The following is a 17,274-nucleotide window of genomic DNA, read 5'->3' as shown; positions in this document are numbered from 1 at the left end:
TGGGATTGTTAACCAATGTCATAAAACAATATGTGTACTACTGTTTCATGAGAAACTATTTGTTCTGTAAGCCTTCACCTGAAGTACAAAAAAAAAATCTCAAATGCAACCTATATTTGAAAGGAAATTTAAACTCTCACTAGCACCTCTCTGCCCCACAGAAGTGAGGTGAGAATTTTTAAATGAAAATGCCAGCAGTAAGGAACAATCTGTTTATGAGCCCTTTAGGTAAGGTGAATAAGATTGCTAAAACAAGAGAGCCAAAAAACTGAGAAAAAAAATGTTCAAACACAAGAGCAGCCAGAAGGATTACACCTAGTTATTCTCATGGACCACATGGGAGGAACATTATACCTACTAATTATGAAACACGGAGCAAGTTCCTTAACATGTCAGAAACTCAATATCCTCATTTGTAAAACAAGGTTAATAATACATATTTCATAATATTATTGAAATGATTAAATTAGATAATGTATTTAGTTGTTAACATGTGATTAGCATCTAATAAACTTAGTGAATGGCAAGTTTTGTTTTTTGTTTTTTTTTTAAATTTTTACCTATGGCCTGATGTAAAGGATACCAGGAGAAAAATCGCCCCACTCTTCCACCTCATGAAAAGACCTCTAGCAAATCTTTCTCCTACTGGAAGCAGATGGTATATTTTAACTTGGTTAAAGATAGATGACCACCACGCGTCTGTCAGTTAGTTGTACTGTGGTGGCTTGCGTGTTGCTGTGATTCTGGAAGCTATGCCACTGGTATTTTAAATAACAGAAGGGTCACCCATGGTGGACAGGTTTCAGCAGAGCTTCCAGACTAAGACAGACTAGGAAGAAAGACCTGGCGGTCTACTTCTGAAAAAATTGGCCAGAGAAAACATTATGAAGAGCAGAACATTGTCTGATATAGTGCTGGATGATGAGCCCCTCAGGTTGGAAAGCACTGAAAATATGACTGGAAAAGAGCTGCCTCCTCAAACCAGAGTTGACCTTAATGACAATGGATGGAGTCAGGTTTTTGGGACCTTCATTTGTTGATGTGGCACGACTCAAAATGAGAAGAAACAGCTGAAAACATCCATTAATAATCAGAATGTGGAATGTATGAAGTATGAATCTAGGAAAATTGGAAGTCGTCAAAAATGAAATGGAAAGCATAAAAATTGATATTGTAGGCATTAGTGAGCTGAAATGAACTGGTATTGGCCACTATGAATCAGGCAATCGTATGATTTACTATGCCTAGAATGACAAATTGAAGAGGAATGGCGTCACGTTTGTCTTCAAAAAGAACTATCCTGAAGATCTATCCTGAAGTACAACACTGTAGGTAATAGGATAACATTCATACCCTTACAAGGGAGACCAGTTATTATGACCATTATTCAAATTTACCCACCAATCACTAATATCAAACCTGAGGAAATTGAAGATTTTTATCAACTTCTGCATCTGAAATTGATTAATCATGCAATCAAGATGCACTGATAATCACTAGTGATCGGAATGCTAAAGTTGGAAATAAAGAAGGATTGGCAGGTGGAAAATATAGCCTTGGTGATAGAAATGATGCTGCAGATCGCATGACAGAATTTTGCCAGACCAATGACTTATTCATTGTAAATACATTTTTACAACAACATAAACACTGACTATACATGTGGACCTCACTGGATGGAAAACACGGGAATCAAATCTACTACATCTGTGGAAATAGAGGATGGAGAAGCTCAATAGCATCAGTCAGAAGGCCAGGGGCCAACTGCAGAACAATCAATTGCCCATATATGAGTTTAACTTGAAGCTGAAGAAAATTAAAACCAGTCCACAAGAACCAAGACATGAACTTGGGTATATACCACGTGAATTTGGAGACCATCTCTAGAATAGATTTGACACATTGAACACAAATGACTGAAGACCAGACTAGTTGTGGGATGATACCAAGGACATCATACATGAAGAAAGCAAAAGGTCATTAAAAAGATAGGAAAGAAAAAAAGACCAAAATGGATGTCAGAAGAGACTCTGCAACTTGGTCTTCAACGTCAGGTAGCTAGAGCAAATGGAAGAAATTATGCAGTAAAATAGCTGAATAGAAGATTACAAAAGGTGGCTCGAGAAGACAAAGTAAAGTATTATAAGGAAATGTGCAAAGATCTGGAGTTAGAAAACCAAAAGGGAAGAACACACTCAGCATTTCCTAAGCTGAAAGAACTGAAGAGAAAATTCAAGGCTCGAGTTTTAATATTGAAGGATTCTACATTGAAAATGTTGAAAAATGCTGGAAGCATCAAAAGAAGATAGAAGAAATACACAGAGTCATTGTACCAAAAAGAATTGGTCGACGTTCAACCACTTCAGGAGATAGCATATGATCAAGAACCAATGATATTTTAGGAAAAAGTCCAAGCTGCACTGAAGGCATTGGCAAAAAACAAGGATCCAGGAATTAACAGAATACCAATTGAGGTGTTTCAACAAACAGATGCAGGAAGTGCTCACTCATCTATGCCAAGAAATTTGGAAGACAGCTACCTGGCAACCAACTGGAAGAGATCCGTATTTGTGCCCATTCCAAAGAAAGGTGATCCAACAGAATGTGGAAATTATTGAACAATATCATTAATATCTCACACGAGTAATATTTTTCTGAAGATAATTCAAAAACTGTTGCAGCAGTATATCGATAGGAAAGTGCCAGAAATTCACACTGGATTCAGAAGAGGACGTGGAACAAGGGATATCATTACTGATGTCAGATGGATCTTGGCTGAAAGCAGAGAATACCAGAAAGATGTTTACCTGTGTTTTAATGACTATGCAAAGACATTCTACTGTGTGGATCATAACAAATTACAGATGACAATACAAATAATAAGAGTTCTAGAACACTTAATTGTGCTCATGAGGAACCTGTACATAGACTAAGTTGTAGTCCTTCGATAGAACTAGAGGATGCCGCGTGGTTTAAAACCAGGAAAGGTGTACGTCATGGTTGTATCCTTTCACCATACTTATTCAATCTGTATGCTGAGCAAATAATCTGAGAAGCTGGATTATATGAAGAAGAATGCGGCATTGGGATTGGTGGAAGACTCATTAACAACCTGCCATATGCAGATGTCACAACCTTGCTTGCTGAAAGGGAAGAGGACTTGAAGCACTGATGAAGATCAAAGAATACAACCTTCAGTATGGATTATACCTCAACATAAAGAAGACAAAAATTCTCACAACTGGACCAGTAAGCAACATCATGATAAATGCAGAAAAGATTGAAGTTGTCAAGCATTTCATTTTACTTGGATCTACAATCAATGCCCATGGAAGCAGCCAGCAAGAAATGAAGCAACTTATTGCATTGGGTAAATCTGCTGAAAATCTCTTTAAAGTGTTTGAGAGCAAGTATGTCACTTTGAGGACTAAGGTGCGCCTTATCCAAGCTAAAATATTTTCAATTGCCTCATATGTATGCGAAAGCTGGACAATGAATAAGGAAGACCGCAGAAGAATTGATGCCTTTGAATTATGGTGTTGGTGAAGAATATTGAATACACCAAGGGCTGTCAGAAGAACGAACAAGTCTGTCTTAGAAGAAATACAGCCAGAGTGCTCCTTGAAAGAGAGGATGGCGAGAGCTCATCTCACGTACTTTGGACATGTTATAAGGAGGGATCAGTCCCTGGAGGACATCATGCTCGGTAAAGTAGAAGGTCGGTGAAAAAGAGGAAGAGTCTTGACGAGTTGGATTGACACAGTGACTGCAACAATAGGCTCAAGCATTGCAACAATTGAACAGGACTGGGCAGTGATCTGTTCTGTTGTACATTGGATCATCGCTATGAATTGGAAACAACTTGATGGCAGCTAACAACAACAACAAAGATAGATGATAACCTAGACTGGATAACTCAGCAGTTACCTAACCCAATGGAAAGAAGTTATTTATGTGGGCAGGACCATTATCTCTAGGGTAACCATACACCCAAGTTTTTCTAGGGTAATTAATCATAGTATATACCCCTCTTTCACTCTCAAAACAATCCTGGTTTGAATGTTCACTTACATGGTCACCCTGATTATTACCTAAAGTGACAGAAAAAAATCTTGCAAGGCACATGCTATGAGACAGGTAATGTTGATTGAGAGGAGATCAGGAGCATCAAGTGCTCTCTGGAACTAGCAAATTGGAGGTAGTAGCGATGAGTCCTGGGCAGATACAAGGGCATATGAGGGTACCAGATGCTTGACAAGTAGATAGGAGTAAAGGAGCAATAATCAAAAAAAGAGACAGTCGCCAATAATATATTGCCATTTTGAGTAATACAAGACAGTTATCCCTCTGCTTAGAGCAAAAGTCAGCAAACTACAGCCTGCAGGTCAAATGTGACCCTCTGTCTCTTTCTTTAAATTAAATTTTATTGGAAGAAGGATCTACTCATTAATTTACATATAGCTTGAGGATGCTTTCACTGTACTGGCAGAGTTGAGTAGTTGTCACAGAGCAAAGCCTAAAATATTTATTACCTGGCCCTTTACAGAAAAAAAATTTCTGACCTCTGGCTTAGAGGCATCTGTAAAAACTCAAAAACTGCAACAATTTTGTAATTTAACAAAGTATGTCAGTATTAGGATTAGCAACACAGGAAAACTTAGCCACAGCAAAAAGATGTTTGCTTATAGGCTATATCTACACTTTCAAGAATGTATATGTATCACTTAATTGTCGTATTCTCCTACAACAATACATAGTATGGAAAAGGTAATAATAATAAAAAAATCAAAACATATGATTCTGTAAGAGAGAGGAAAGGAGAGCAATGCAAGTCAAGAAATAGAGCATAATTGGCTACAGTGAGAACAAAAGGAATTAGTTGGATCCTGGCAGTTTGAAAGGCTTTTTCATCTTTTCACAGATAATTCCTAAGCATTTATTCATCTAAAATTCTTTGTTTTTTAATGCCAATGGAAATAATATATGTTAATGCATGCAAATATGCTGCCCTTATGTTCTGTAAAACTTCAGCTATTAAAAAAAAACTCTCCCTCTACTTCTTCTTTTATGTTTTCTTCACAATTAACTAAATGTCGGTCTCACCTCAAATAAGATCAAGAGAAACCTCTGAGAATTTTCATCAAATATTTGGAGATTAACACGGATGTTTCTGTGAAATTCAACTTGCATAAATTGATTGCTCAGGATGTTTTAATTTCAATTATTTGTTGCTTTTTAGTCTTGCAATTGTTAGCTTCTCATAGTACAAGAAGTTGTATAATCATTTCTATAATAGGGTAACTATTTGTGGTATCAAGGTTTAATCACCACCCATTCATTTGTTTGCAACAATTATTCTCAGTATCTGCATTCTAACTGAAGGGTAGAGAACAAATACCAAGGCAAGCTTATCAAATAATACATGTGGGGGAGAAAGAAAAGGGAACAGATATTTCGTATGATTTTATGACAGCACCAATATCTCTTTCTGCGGCAGAGATCATCCGTGGATTCAATTTTAAAAACAGAAGATTCAATTCTAAAATAAAAATATGCCTGTTATCATATGTTTTCATAATATGAAAATAAAGCAGACTACCACATCTTTCTCCCACAGAGTGGCTGTTGGGTTCAAGCCACCAGCTTTTCAGTTAGCAGCTGAGCACTTAACCACTGTGTCATCAGGTCTCCTTCAAATATGAAAAGAGATTCTAAAATATAAAACTGTAATGTAAGAGATTATGACATTGTCATCCGGAAAAGATGTCCAGTAGGGTTCAGGTTAAAATTATAACGGTTCAATCTGCAGACACATGTGAGATTAAGTGAGGACTGGGGGAGAGTTAGGCAACTTGACCAGTTGACGGGTACTGTATGCTTTCTTGATCTTGAAAGTCTAAACATCTATCAGTTAGTGGGAAGCACAGTAGCACAGTCCTATATTAAAAGGAGAAGAATCCCTATTTCTGCATCAAGGAATTACATAAGTATACACACACACACACACACACACACACACACACACACATATGTTGTTGTTGTTAGGTGCTGTCAAGTCGGTTCCAATTCATAGTGACCCTATGTACAACAGAACACAGAACAAAACACTGCCCAGTCCTGCGCAATCTTCACAATCATTGCTATGCTTGAGCCTGTTGTTGTAGTCACTGTGTCAATCTAACTCTGCAAGGATCTTCTTCTTTTTCGTTAACCCTCTACTATACCAAGCATGATATATATACTGGAAGGACCCCCAAACATGCTCAAATGTTACATGCATAACTTAATCATTTGGATAGATAAGCTAAAATATTGACAATTCTGGACAAGATGATTGTTTCTCACTTAAACGTTAGCTATTATGGAGACGAAGTCTTGCCATCCTGGCATCTAAGGAGCATTCTGACTGTACTTTTTCCAAGACAGATTCATTTGTTCTTCTGACAATCCATGGTATATTCAATATTCTTTGCCAACACCATTCAAAGGCATCAATTCTTCTTCGGTCTTCTTTATTCATTGTGCTTGGTTCAAGCGCACCTTAGTCCTCAAAGTGACATCTTTGCTTTTTAATACTTTAAAGACTTTTGCAGCAGGTTTTCCCAATGCAATATGTCGTTTGATTTCTTGACTGTTGCTTCCATAGTCATTGATTGTGGATCCAAGTAAAGTGAAACCCTTGACAACTTCAATATTTTTTCTTTTTGTTATGATACTTCTTCTTGGTTCATTTGTGAGGATTTTTGTAGGTCTAGCCATTTCAAAATTTCCCATGAGTTATCATCTCTCTCTTAACCTAACATTGTACAGGATTTGATATCCAGGGCAATTTTGGGAGCCTGGTATTGAAGATAGCAGGCCCTCGATCAGGACTGTCTCCTACTAAGTCTCTGAGATTTTGTTACAGTGACTAGTTTTGTTTAAAGTAAAACCATGTACTCAATTTTCTATGAATATAGGCTAAGTTCAGGAATGATTGGGAAATTAAAAATTTCTTAATAGAGCTGAAGTCTAGGGTTATTATATCTTCAAATTCTTTCTACAATTTTCTCACAGAAATCCTCCCTTTATTATACTGCCCACTTTCCCTAACAGCCGTTTTACTATGGTCTCAAAGACAGAACCACACAAGCCCTTACTCTGTCAATCTTATGGTTAACGCAAAGAGAGCAGTATTTAGAGGTGGAAAGAGTACACAATAGGGTTTGAGGTCAACTGGAGCTGAGATTTCTGTAAAGTCCAGTCCCAGCCATGGTCCTTTAATTATTCTTAATTGGCACCACTATTCCTGTTACCCTGCTGGCTTGAAATCTCAAGCATGTGTAAAAGGCTTTACTAATCAATTCATGAAACCCAGAAAACATAAAGGAAAATACTGACATGTTTTATTACTTAATACTTTATGATTTTGTACAGTAAAAAATGTAAAAAAATAAGGTGAGGAGCAAGATGGTGGGGTAAGCAGCTACATACTCCTGTCCCCCCACGAAAACAAGAAAACACCAAGCAAAAATAGGTGATTAATGGTCTCAGAACTCTTGAAACTTGTCAAATTATAACATCTAAGCAAATGCTGAATTAAGAAAAAGCCTACTCTCAAACAGTAGAGAAAGCTTTTTTTCTTTTTTTGCAAATGCTTTTCCCTGTCCTCATTTTTGTGGCAGCAGTGGCTGTGCGGAAGCTGCTGCTGTGGTAATAAACCATAAACTGTGCTCCCAGACAAGGGTCCACTTTCTAGTTCAGAAGTGAATACAACAGACTTTGCTTTTGCCAGAGGACTACTGTTTTCTGTCGGTTCAAACCTGCCTGGGGAATGCCTGAAGGACTTAGGAGGCTTGGTCCTCCCAGTTCAGCCAACCTTTCTGCTCCCATGGGATTTGAGAAGAAGCACTGAGCAATGCACACGTGCTATACCTGTGCTTTATCACAAGGGATAAATCAGTGTGACTGAAGCATACTAAAGTATAGACTCAGCTTCTAAGAGCCAAAGAAGAAGCGCTAGTGTAAGAGTGGCAGAATTTAGAACTTTCAAAAATCCATTGCCATCGAGTCAAATCCGACACATAGTGACCCTATAGGACAGAGTAGAACTACCCCATAGAGTTTCCAAGGACCCCCTGGTGGATTTGAACTGCCGACCTTTTGGCTAGTAGCTGTAGCTGTTACCCACTAAGCCACCAGGGTCTCTGGAACTTTCAAAAGCACCGTATAATTAACTGAAATGGCAGACAGAGTTCTAGAGGTCTATCCCTCCATCTAAATAACAATTGCACTTGAAAGAGCCATTGAAATAAACTATTTTGGATCTCTGGAAGCAAACTGGACACTTAATTCAACCAAGGCAGTGCTTGGTGAAGGAATATATTGCTGATCTTTCCAAGGTGAGCCATGTGCACCAACCAGCTGCCATCTCCTATTTCTCAGCCACTCCGTCATGATGGAGAGGGCAGTTTATGTTCCTAGAACAGCTGGTTGGTGCCAGGGCTGGCAGTTGGGACCTTATTCTCCAAGGATTTGGGGTTGCACAGTTTGCACAACTGGGTTGGTCTAGTGGTGCTCTGAGGGACTGGTACAGGCCATTGCAATGGTTTTGGCCCTCTCACATAACTGGCTTTACACTGCCAGCAGATTCAAAGGGCCAGACTGCCCTCTAGTGAAATATTCTGGGCACTGACTAATCGCAGAGGTAACAGAATCTGAACATCCACTTTATAAAAATTATCTTGGAAAAGTCACTAAACAGTTCAAAGCAGCTTTCATTAAATAAAAATAACAATCCCTGAGGAGTGAGAAAATCAGACATTCTCTTTTTTTTTTTGCTGTTTCTTTCTTCCCTGGATTACAAGGAAATCATCAAAACATTAGTTTGAAATGGGCTCCCTAAAGGAATCTTCAGTGTCCAAAAAACATTTTGGAGATAATTCTTTGCAAAAGCAGTCAAGGGAGGTTGCTTAGCAGATGGAATATTACAGCCTTCAACAATTAAAAACAAAACATAAAAAAGCCTGCAATTACTGGGGAAGGAGAAGAGTCTGAGTTTCAGAGTTATCAAATTATAATATTCAAATTTCCCAGTTTCAACAACAACAAAAATCATATGGCATACAAAGAAACAGAAAATGATTGTCCAATGAAAAGAACAATAGGAAGAGATGGAAATCAATCCTATGGAAGCCTGAATAATGGGCAGATTATAAGATTTTAAAACAACAATATTATATATGCTCAAAGAACTAAAGGAAAACATAGACAATGAACTAAAGAAAATCAGGAAAATAATATATAAAAAAGTAGAATTCCAGTAAAGAGAAAAAAAACTATAAAACCAATCCAATCAAACATTAATATTAGAACTGATGAATAAATAACTGAAATTAAAAAAAAAAATAATTGGGAGGACTTAGAGTAGATTTGAGATGGCAGAAGTAGGAATTAGTAAACTAGAGAATACAACAATTTAAATATTAAAACTGAAGAGCAATAGGAGAAATACATAAAGAAAATACAGCAAAGCCTAATAGAATTGTAGGACACTAAAAATGAACAAATATAGTTATCATGAAAATCCCAGAGGGAGATAAAGGGACAGAAAGAATACTTGAAGAAATAATAGCAGAAAATTTCCCAGATTTGATAAATGACATGAATCCACAAATCCAAGAAGCTCAACAAGTGCCACATAGGATAAATCCAAAGAAATCCAAACTGAGACACATTGTAATCAAACTCTCAAAAAACAAAGCTAAATAGAGAATCCTGAAAGCAGTAAGAGAGAAGAAACTTTAGAGGACAGAAGGTAGTGAAATGACATATTTAATGTGCTGAAAGAAAAGAACTGTCAACCAAAAATTCTATATCGGACAAAACTGTCCTTCTCAAGTGTGGGGAAAATTAAAAATATTCGCAAATACTCAAAAGCTGAGAGAGCTTTTTACAACCAGAACTGCGCTACCAGAAATGCTAAAGGGAATCCTCCAGATGAAAAGGAAAGAACTCTAGACAGTCACTCAAATCATACAGAGAAAAAAGGTTCTCCAGTGAAGGAATTTCATGGACAAATATAAGGGCCAGTTATATGGTATATTAAGTTGGCAGTTCTAGCTGTTATGTCCTACATGCTTTATCATGACGATGCATTAAAAAATATAATTTGTGTTACTGAGAACTTGGTGTATAAAGATGTAACTGGTGATAATAACAAAATAAATGGAGGAGCAGTATAGGAATATAGTTTTTGTATTTTACTGAAGTTAACATAGTATCTATTTAAACTAAGTTGTTATAAGTTTAAGATGATAAATCTAATCCTCATGATAAATGACATTTATAAAATATTTTAAAAATTTAGACAGAAGGAAAGGACAAGGGAATCAAAATGATTCAATACAAAAACTCAACTAAATACAAATAATGGCAGTATTGGAGGAAATGGGGTTCAAAGAAGGTATAAGACATACAACCAACAAATAGCAAAATGGCACAATCAAGTCCTTTACTATTGATAAATTACCTTAAATGCAAATTGATTAAACAAGCCAATCAAAAGGCAAAGAGTGGCAGGATGGATTAAAAAAATCCACTTATATTCGGTCTACAACAGACATATCTTAGACCCAAAGACAGCAAAAGGTTGAAAGTGAAAGTAAAGAAAGAATATTCTATGAAAATAGTAAACAAAAGAGAGCTGGATTAGCTACATTAATATCAGATAAAATAGACCTGAAGCCAAAACCTTTTACAAGAGACAAAGAAGGGAATTATACAATAAAAATGGTCAATTCATTATGAAAATATAACAACTATAAATATATATGGACTTAACATCAAAGTCCCAAAATTTATCAAGTAAACACTGAGAACTGAAGGGAGAAATAGACAGTTCTACAATAATAGTTGGAGATTTAAATACACATCTTTCAATAATGGACAGAACTTCTAGAAAGATCAGTAAGGCAATAGAGGATTTGAATGAAACTATAAACCAACTAGACATAACAGACATATACATATAACGCTCCACCCAATATCAAAACAATACACATTCTTCTCCAGTGGACATGGATCATTCTCCAGGATTAATAAATTTTATGCTGGATCACAAGACAAATTTCAGTAAATTTAAAAAGATGAAAATTATGCAAAGTATCTTCTCCAATTACAATGGGATGAACCTTGAAGTTAACAACTGAAGGAAAACTTGAAAATACACAAAAATTCAGAAATCCAAAGAGTTGAAGAAAAAACACAAAGGAAATTAGAAAATATTTAGAGACTAATGAAAATGAAATACCATACCAAAATATATGGGATGCAGTAAAGACAGTGCTCAGAGGGAAATGTATAGCTTTAAATACCTACATTAAAAAACAAAAAAAATCAAGTTATTAATATTTCACTTTTATGAATTATTAAAAGGGGAAGAATTAAACTCACAGCTTGCAGAAGGAAGAAAATAATAGAGATTACAGCTGAGGTAAATGAACAGAGAATAGAAAAATAATAGAGAGAATCAATGAAACCATAAGTTGAGCAATAAAGGTGACCAAACTTTATCCAGACTGACACAGAAAAAAAGAGAGAAGATATAAATAAGTAAAATCAAAAATGAAAATGGGGACATTGTGACCAACCTTTCAGAAATAAAAGGAGTAAAAGAGAATTCTATGAACAATTCTATGCCAACAAATTAGATAATCTAGATGAAATGGACAAATTTCTTGAAACAGACAAATTACCTAACTGATTTAAGAAGAAATAGAAAATCTCAACAGATCTATAACAAGAGATTGAATCAGTAATCAAAAACCTCCTAATAAAGAAAGGTCCAAGACCAGATTACTTCACTCGTGAACTTTATCAAAAAAATTTAAGGAAGACTTAATCCCAACTTTCTTAAACTCTTTTTTTTTAAAATAAGAGGAAAATCACTTCTTAACTCATTCCACGAGGCTAGTGTTACCCTGATACCAAAGTTAGGCAAAGACACCACAAGAAAACTACAGACCGATATCCCTTATAAATATAGATGTAAATATCTTCAACAAAATACTAGCAAACTGAACCCAATACCATATTTAAGGGGTTATACACCATGACTAAATAGGATTTACCCTAGGAATGCAAGAGTGGTCCATCATTAGAAAAACAATGTAGTTCACCAAGCTACTAGAACAAACCAAAAGAACCACATGATTATCTCAATCGACATAGAGAAGCCTTTGACAAAATACAACACCCTTTAATGACAAAAACACTGAGTAAACTAGGAATAGCAGGGGAATTCTTCAGTATAATAAAGGGCACTTATAAAAAACCCACAGATAACATCATACTCAATGGAGAAAGACTGGGAGCATTTTTACTAAGATTAGGAGCAAGACAAGGATGCTCACTCTCACCTATTTAACTATTTAACATTGCTCTGGGAGTCCTAGACACAGAAATTAAGCAAGAAAAATATATAAACGGTATCCAAATTGGGAAGGAAGAAGAAAGACTATCCCAGTTCGCAGATGGCATGATGCTGCTTATAGAAAATCCAAAGAATTCACAAGAAAGCTACCAGAGCTGATGAATGAATTCAACAAAGTGGCAAGGTACAAGGTCAACACACAAAAATAACTTGGGATTCTGCACAACAGCAATGAGCAATCTGAAAAGGAAATTAAGAAAACAATTTCATTTACAATAGCATCTAAAAGAATGAAATACTTATGAATAAATTTAACCAGGGAAATGAAAGATGTGTACACTGAAAACTATAAAACATTACTGAAAGAAGTTAGAGAAGACCTAAATAAATGGAAACATATTCCATGTTTGTGGATTGGAAGACTTTATATGGTTAAGGTGTCAACCAAAGCAATCTTGAAAAAGAAGAACAAAGTAAGAACATTCACACTTTCCAGTTTCAAAACATTGTATAAAGTAACAGTGATATAAACAGTCTGGAATTAGTATAATGATAGACATATATATCACAGGAACAGAATTGAGAGTCCAAATATAAATTTGTACATCTGTGGTCAATTGATTATCGACAAGGGTGCTAAGTCCATCCAATTGCGAAGAAATAACCTCTTCAAAAATCGTGCTGGGACAACTGAATTTTCACATGCAAAATAATGAAGTTAGACCTATACCTCACACAATATACAAAAAATTAACTCAAACTGGACCAAAGACCTAAATGTAAGAACTAAAACCATAAAACTCCCAGAACAAAATGTAGGAGTAATGCTTTGAGACCTAGTTTTGAGAATGGATTCTTAGATATGACACCAAAGTCACAAGCAACAAAAGGCAAACTAGACAGATTAAACATCATCAAAATAAAAATACTTTGTATATCAAAAGACTTTATCAGCAAAGTGAAAAGGCAACCTAGAGAATGGGAGAAAATATTTGGGATTAGGGGTTTAATATTTAGAATATATAAAGAACTCTTACAGCTCAGAAACAAAAGGCAAACAACCCAATCAAATAAATAATGGGCAAAAGACTTCATGACATATTTCAACAAAGAAGGTATACAAACGGCCAACAAGCACATGAAAAAATGCTCAACATCACTAGTCATCAGGGAAATACAAGTCAAAATCACAATTATATATCACTTCAAACCCACTAGAATGGCTGTTGTTAGAAAAATAGAAAACAACACATATGGATGAAGATGTGAAGAGATTGGACTCTCATCTGTTGTTGGTGAGATTGTGAAATGGTTCATCCGCTCTGGAGAAAGAATTTGGTGGTTCCCCAAAACATTAAACATTAAACCTTATGACTCAGCAATTCTTCTCCTAGGTATACACCCAAAAGACTTGAAAGCAGAGATGCAAACAGATACTGGTACAGCAATGGTCACTGTAGCATTATTTACAATAGCAAAAAGGTGGAAACAACCCAAATGTTCGTCAACAGATGAATGGATATACAAAATGTGGTATAGCCGTACAACGGAATATTATTCTGTCAGAAAGAGAAATGAAGTTCTAATATATGCTACTACATGGATGAACCTTGAAAACATTATGTTGAATGAAATAAGTCAGGCAAAAAACAACAAGTATTGTATGATCCCACTTATATGAAATATCCAGTATTGGCAAGTGCATAGAGACCAAAGTTCATTAGTGGTTACCGGAGGTGGGTTTAAGGGAGAAATGGTGGGAACGTTGCTTTAGCAACATTTGGAAATTCCCATTTAGAAATAGATAGTGGTGGACTTCTGGCAACATGGCGCTCTAGGCAGAAGCACCACACCATCCCTCCACAGCAAAGATCCGAAAAACTAAGCCAGAGAAAACAGCAATCCTGAAACGCTAAAACATCAAATGAAGAGATAAAAAACTCAGCCAAGCACCAAACAGAGCGAGAAACTGACAGAGAAGGGAGAGTGAGGAGAGATTCATGCAGAGGTCCCCTATCAGCTAACGCAGTGCGGATCCGCCACCTTGGATTCCTATCAGAGACCAGCAAATAGGGGTTACGAGAAAGCAGCTTCACGGAGCTTCCAGCAAGAGACAGAACCAGTAACTGGAGATACACGCTTTCCCACCCTCCACCCTTCTTCTCCCCCATTCAGCCTCCTCTGCTTGCCATGGCCACAGAATCTTGCCTGGGAAACCCTGGCTGTTTGGATTCCACCTGCCGACACTGGCCTACTCCCTGAGTGCCATTTGTTGGCTGCTGGTGTTGCTTTTTCCTATTCTTTTGATTTCTTCCTTAACTCTCACCACCTCTCCCTCTTTTTGCTCAAATACCTGGCTCCATGTGCCATCTTTGCTTCTTCCTAAGGGGCATCAGAGCTCAGTTCGAGTGTGGAACTGCTTCCCGGTCTGTGCTGCCATGCTGGTGGGATCCAGAGGCTTTTTTTTATTTGTTTGCTTTGAATTGTTTCTTTGTTTTCTTTTTCTTTTCTCCAGCGGGGAGCCCGTTCTGGCCGGGCAGTGCTACGTAGCTTGGGACCTACCCCCTCAGCTTGCGCACATGTGCAGAGGGATCCCTGAGTACATTTCTTTTCTCATTTTTTTTTTCATTTTTTGGGGGGCTTTTCTTGTTCTTTTTTTTTAATTTGTTCTGTATACTTTTCCCTCTTTTTCCCTTTTTGTCTTTCTTCATTACTCAGTTTCTCGTCTCTCTATACCTTCCTTCTCTTCCCCTCCCCTGAATACCTGGCACTGAATACTTCAATGCCTCCCAGCCAGGCTGTACTTCAACAACTGGGAACAACTTCCCCAGACCTCGTAAACACACCGGTGGGATCCCTGGGAGATTTGCTGTTCTTTTTTCTTACTAAATTTTATTTATTCATTCTTTTCTTTTTTCTCTTCTTCTTCCCCTTTTTATTTTTCTCCATTTCATAGTCTCTCATCTCTCCACTCCAACGGCAAGCTCCCCTAGAACTCTTTTTTGTTTGTTTGTATGTTTTTGGCTCCTGTTCCTCTATACTCTCTCACATACCCGTATTAGCTTCACACATCACAATCTCCAACCTCCATCCTGCCTACGTGCACCGTGCACTCAACATCACACCACCAAGCAGAACAGGCATGGCCTACCGGAACCTGCCCTGAACTGATTACTGACTAACCCTTGTGGCTGTAGTAAGTGCCACAAACAACCCATCCCAGCAACTCCTCTTCAGCTATACCTGGCCTGCTGTACCATATCTGAGCAACTGACCTTGCCAATTGGAGAAGGAGGTGAAAAGTATCGTGCCCACAGATGAGCAAACAACAAAGAACACACAGCCCGCCTGCTCAGACATAGCCAAATAAAAAAAAAGGATGAAACAAACAAATCTACAATCAATAAATGAGGAAAAATAACTACTGAATGCCCTGAAGACAGCAGACAATATCAAAACATTTACAAAAACAGGACAGGATGATTCCAGTAGGCATCCAAAATAAAACACCAGATGACTTTCCAGTAGAAGAAAAGGCACTAGAACTACCTGATAGGGAATTCAAATCTCTAATATTCAGAATTATCCAAGAGTTGAAGCAAAAAACAGACAAAAATGAGGAAAAAGGCAGACAAATTCATGGAAAATACAGACAAAAAAATGGAAGAATACAGGAAAATAATGCAGGAACAAAATGCCAAAATAAATTCACAATTACAAGTTATACAAAAACAACAATTAGAAATCCAAAAGATAAACAACAAGATTTAAGAAATAGTGTCATAGAAGGGCTGAGGAGCAGATTTGAAATGGTGAAAGACAGGATCAGGGAAATTGAAGACAAACACTTGGATACAACTCTGTTTCAGGAAAACTCAGAAAAAAGAACAAAAGAAAATGAAAAGACCGTGAGAATTATGTGGAATACAATCAAAAGGAAAACTTTCCAAGGGATCGGAGTTCCAGAACAGGGGGAGAAAACAGAAAACAGAGAGAGGATCTTTGAAGAACTGCTGAAGGAAACTTCCCAAATATCATCAAAGATGAAAAGCTGGCCATCCAAGAAGCTCAATGAACCCCATATAGGATAGACCTCAAAACAAAATCACCAAGGCATAGCATAATCACACTTGCCAAAACCAAAGACAATGAATCCTGAGAGCAGCTCGTGAAAAACAAGAAGTCCCATACAGAGGAGAAACAATAAGACTAAGCTCAGATTATTAGACAGAAACCATGCAGGAAAGAAGGAAATGGGATGACATATATGAAACCTTGAAAGAAAAAAGTTCCCAGCCAAGAATAACATATCCTGCAAAACTCTCATTCAGATAGGATGCTGAAATTAGGACATTTCCAGATAAACAGAAATTAAGGGAGTATGTAAAAACCAAACCAAACTTACAAGAATTATTAAAGGGAGTTCTTCAATCTGAGAACAAACAACTTCAGCTCACAGGCTGAATCTAGGATGAAGGATTGCACTTGCCAGATACAAATCTTGTAAATGAACTCTCAAAGACTATCCAAAGCAAAAAGAAATACAACAGGGAATCAGAGAAGTTAATCTGTAAATGAAACCAGCATCAGAATAATAAAAGAGGGAATAAACAGTGTAGGTATAGAACCTTCTAATGGAGAGGAAAGCAAGGTGATACCAAGTGATAATAGACTGCTTCAAACTTAGAAAGATAGGGTAAATTTCACAGTAACCACAAAGAAAGTTAACAAACATACTCATAAAAATAAAGAGGAAAAACATAAAGTCTCAATAAAAACAAAACCTACAAAAACAAAAGAAATAAAAAAAAGGAATTCAGCACACGAGAGAAAGAAGAACAAAAAAAAGTCAGCACCACAAA

The sequence above is a fragment of the Trichechus manatus genome, unplaced genomic scaffold, assembly GCF_000243295.1.
Source record: "Trichechus manatus latirostris isolate Lorelei unplaced genomic scaffold, TriManLat1.0 scaffold00051, whole genome shotgun sequence".
In the NCBI taxonomy this organism is placed as follows: Eukaryota; Metazoa; Chordata; class Mammalia; order Sirenia; family Trichechidae; genus Trichechus; species Trichechus manatus.
This window is presented reverse-complemented; position numbering follows the sequence as displayed.